Source organism: Myotis myotis, unplaced genomic scaffold, assembly GCF_014108235.1.
Source record: "Myotis myotis isolate mMyoMyo1 unplaced genomic scaffold, mMyoMyo1.p scaffold_m19_p_8, whole genome shotgun sequence".
In the NCBI taxonomy this organism is placed as follows: Eukaryota; Metazoa; Chordata; class Mammalia; order Chiroptera; family Vespertilionidae; genus Myotis; species Myotis myotis.
Genome location: NW_023416390.1, coordinates 87,105,994 through 87,110,697, shown reverse-complemented (window position 1 = coordinate 87,110,697; position 4,704 = coordinate 87,105,994). Strand labels below are relative to the sequence as shown.

At 49.4% G+C, this 4,704-nt stretch overlaps 1 pseudogene; it reads left to right on the top strand.

Annotated features, from left to right (window-relative positions):
* The first annotated feature begins 1,156 nt into the window (after nucleotides 1-1,156).
* Nucleotides 1,157-2,458, top strand: LOC118662025 (annotated as a pseudogene).
* Nucleotides 2,459-4,704: the final 2,246 nt, after the last annotated feature.

Genomic DNA, 4,704 nt, shown 5'->3' with positions numbered 1-4,704 from the left:
ATGGAAACCTAGAAAACTCCCAGTGTAGGGTTCCACCCGACAACCTCACTGCGCTAACTAATCCCACGGGTGCCTTGGCCTCCCCTGGGTCGTGGGTTAAGCTTCAGAACTGCCGTTATTATGCTCCTTATGGCAGCCGCAGCCCAGTTCCAACTCACAGAGGCTCTGGCTTCACCAGCGACTTCCCAGGGGGGCTGTGTACATAACCTGAAAGGGTGTGAGGTTAACACTCCAGGGCCAGTGAAAAGCAGGATATGGTTACAGGCCCACAGATAAACTCCTTGCCCTTTCTCTTCCTAACAGACTATTCTAAGAACCAATAGCTCCAAGCAGTCTTCCCGTAAATGCAGAAATGGCCCATGTTTCTGAGTAACCAACTGCGTTTCCTGTAAGACTGCGACAAGTGTAGCCATGCACCATGTTGTTGGCATCCTGTCCTTTGCTGCCTCATTCCATTTGTCTTCTACTCTCAGTGACCTGAGATGCACCCATCCACCCAATAATATGTTAGCGCCTAACCTTTTCTTTACACTTTGCCTTCTTGAGAATTCGGTATAACATATTCATGAAGGTAAGTAGAAGGAATGAAAGAAGTTCTTATAGCAATTTCACTTAAATTCCTTGCTTGAGCCCTAGCCAGTCTGGCTCAGTGTGTCAGCCTGTGGACTGAAAGGTCCCGGGTTTGATTCGGGTCAAGGGCACATGCCTGGGTTGCGGGCTCAATCCCCAGTAGGGGGCATGCAGGAGGCAGCCAGTCAATGATTCTCTCTCATCATTGAGGTTTTTATCTCTCTCTCCCTTTCCCTTCCTCTCTGAAATCAATACAAATATTTTTTTTAAATATATTTTATTGATATTTTACAGAGAGGAAGGGAGAGGGATAGAGAGTTAGAAACATCCATGAGAGAGAAATATCGATGAGCTGCCTCCTGCACAACCCCCACTGGGGACGTGCCCGCAACCAAGGTACATGCCCTTGATCGGAATCGAACCTGGGACCCTTCAGTCAGCAGGCCAATGCTCTATCCACTGAGCCAAACGGGTCAGGGCTAAATATATTTTTTTTTAAATTCCTCGCTTGGCTTCCCCCGGAAGCCGTTCCGCAAGGCTCTGCGGCGGGAACGGAGGCGGCCGCCATTTGCCGGGGGACCCCAGGATGGCCCCCAAACTTTCAGACTCTGCGGAGCGGCTGCGCCGTGGGCAACCAGAGCATCCCCAGCAGCCAGTTCTCCGAGGCCGCCTCGCTCTACAGCCGTGCGCAGCGGGTGATGCAGGAGCAAGGTTCTTTGGACTATAAAGAAGAAAGTGTTCTCTACTCCAACCGAGCAGCCTGCCACTTGAAGGATGGGAACTGCAGAGATTGCATCGAAGATTGCACTTCAGGGGGCGGGAGGGGGGGTGAGAGATCAACCGAAAGACTTGTGTGCATGCATATAAGCATAACCAAGACACTGGGGGGTAGGAGAGGCCCGGGGATTGTCAAGGGGGGAAACAAAGGAGACATATGTAATACTCTTTGTAATACTTTAAACAATAAAACAAAAAGAAAGAAAAAAAAAGATTGCACTTCAGCACTGGCCTTGGTTCCCTTGGCTCATGGGGCGCTGGAGAAGTATCCCCTGGCCTACGTGGACTACAAGACTGTGCTGCAGATTGATGACAGTGTGATGTCAGCCTTGGAAGGCGTCAACAGCATGACCAGAGCTCTCATGGACGCACTTGGGCCGGAGTGGCGTCTGAAACTGCCCTCTATCCCCTTGGTGCCTGTTTCAGCTCAGAAGAGGAGGGATTCGGAATATCACAAAGAGACACCTAAAGGCAAATCCAAAGAAACCACAACTGCCAAGAGCAGAGTGCCTTCTGGGGATGTGGAGAGAGCCAGAGTTCTGAAGGAAGAAGGCAATGAGCTTGTAAAGAAGGGAAACCATAAGAAAGCTATTGAGAAGTACAGCGAAAGCCTCTCGTATAGTAACTGGAGTCCACCACGTACAGCCACAGAGCGCTCTGCTATCTGGCCCTGAAGCAGTACTACAAGGAAGTGGTAAAGGACTGTACAGAAGCCCTCAAGCTGGATGGGAAAAACGTGAAGGCATTTTACAGATGGGCTCAAGCCTATAAGGCACTCAAGGACTATAAATCCAGCTTTGCAGACATCAACAGTCTCCTGAAAATTGAGCCTAAGAATGTCCCTGCACAGATGTTGCAGCAAGAAGTTAACCAGAACTTAAACTAAAATCCCAAAAGGGCAGCAGGAAACTTCCACTGGGTGACCTCCTCTGTGTCTGCTTCTGGGACCCAGCGTGCCCCCAGTGAGCTCTGAAGCACCCTCCCTCTGCCCGACAAAGCAGTAGGAGCCTCCGACCTCTGAAGAGGCTTTGTTCAAACTAAGCTCAGTGTAGCAAAAACCAGACATTGTTTTGCTGGAAAGGTCCCCTGCTGTGCCGAAGCCCTGTTCTCCATCCCCCTGCCTGGACAGCTAGCGGGCCACACAAACAGGTCCTCATCAGCAAACCCCTGGGCCCCGGCCCTGCCCCGAGCATGCTCCAGACTGAGTGCTGCCCATGAGCGTCGCCAGGCCCACCTCACTGTGGTTCATGAGCAGACTAAGCTGGGGGTGTGGAAGGGGGACCATGGGACTAGAAACACCTAAAGCAGCCTGTTGAGCTGGTTCTCCAGGGCTGCCAGCCTGCCCTGTCCTTGCCATAGTCCCCTGTGTTCTGCGTTCCAGCCCGCTTTGGCCAGGCCCCACTTTGGTAGGGATGCAGGACCCTGACCCTTGGGTGGCTTTGGGGCTCTGTGCTGCTGCTTGCATGGAGGTGCCTAGGCTGTGTCAGGAGCCCAGAGGTGGCCACTCCTCCTGAAGGGGGGTGAGAACAAAGGCCTCCTTGAAGTCCGTGTCCTTCTGTTCTGGGCAGGGACTTTGGACCCCAACAGTGGCCCTCCAGGCTTCTTATTTCTTTGTTATATGGAGTTAATTTGAACTGAACTGACTCGGTTTTGTTGAACTGTGCATTTAAGAGATTACATTAAACATTTTTCTTCTGAAAAGTAGTAATAAAATAAAATAAAATTCCTCGCTTGATATTGACCAAAATAACAGTGGTTTAGGGGAGAACCAAGATGGCGGCATAGGTTAACGCCGGAGTTTGCTGCTTTGAACAACTACTTCAAAAGTGAAACCAAAAAACGGAAGGGACATCACCCAGAACCACAGGAACGCTGGCTGAGTGGAAGTCCTACAACTAGGAGGAAAGAGAAACACATATGGACACTCAGAGGAGGCGCAGTGCTGAAGTCAAATTCTGAGGTGCGGAGTGCGCGGAGCGGGCTGGCGGCGGAGGGCGCGGTTGGCGTTTTCAATCGGGAGGGAGTCGCAGAATCTGAGCTCCAGATCCGGGCGAGTCTTTAGGGACCCAGACTCAAACGGAAGAAGCGGGACTGTCTGGCTTCGGTCAGAGCGAGTGCAGCTTTCTCTCTGAGCTTTGCAGCAGGTGCTGGGACTCAGAGAGGCAGAGCCCCTGGGGACAGGACTGAGAGCCGCCATAACTGCTCTCTCCGGCCCACCCTGTTGATCCTGTTCGACCCACCCCGCCCAAGCCCTGCACACAGGCATTTGCCGATAGCCTCAGGCAAAGGCTAGATTAGCACCTCCCTAGAGGACAGAAGTTCTCTCACTGCTGACACAGCTGATTCTCATAGCCACTTGGCCTGGAGGTCAAACCCTCCCTGGAATTAGCTACAACAATCAAGATTTAACTATAAGACTGCGAACAAAGACCACTAGGGGGTGCACCAAGGAAGCATAACAAAATGTGGAGACAAAGAAACAGGACAAAATTGTCAATGGAAGATATAGAGTTCAGAACCACACTTTTAAGGTCTCTCAAGAACTGTTTAGAAGCCGCCGATAAACTTAATGAGATCTACAAGAAATCTAATGAGACCCTCGATCTTATATTGGGGAACCAACTAGAAATTAAGCATACACGGACTGAAATAACGAATATTATACAGACTCCCGACAGCAGACCAGAGGAGCGCAAGAATCAAGTCAATGATTTGAAATGCGAGGAAGCAAAAAACACCCAACCGGAAAAGCAAAATGAAAAAAGAATCCAAAAATGCGAGGATAGTGTAAGGAGCCTCTGGGACAGCTTCAAGTGTACCAACATCAGAATTATAGGGGTGCCAGAAGATGAGAGAGAGCAAGATATTGAAAACCTATTTGAAGAAATAATGACAGAAAACTTCCCCCACCTGGTGAAAGAAATGGACTTACAGGTCCAAGAAGCGCGGAGAACCCCAAACAAAAGGAATCCAAAGAGGACCACACCAAGACACATCATAATTAAAATGCCAAGAGCAAAAGACAAAGAGAGAATCTTAAAAGCAGCAAGAGAAAGAAACTCAGTTACCTACAAGGGAATACCCATACGACTGTCAGCTGATTTCTCAACAGAAACTTTGCAGGCCAGAAGGGAGTGGCAAGAAATATTCAAAGTGATGAATACCAAGAACCTACAACCAAGATTACTTTATCCAGCAAAGCTATCATTCAGAACTGAAGGTCAGATAAAGAGCTTCACAGATAAGGAAAAGCTAAAGGAGTTCATCACCACCAAACCAGGATTATATGAAATGCTGAAAGGTATCCTTTAAGAAGAGGAAGAGGAAGAAAAAGGTAAAGATACAAATTATGAACAA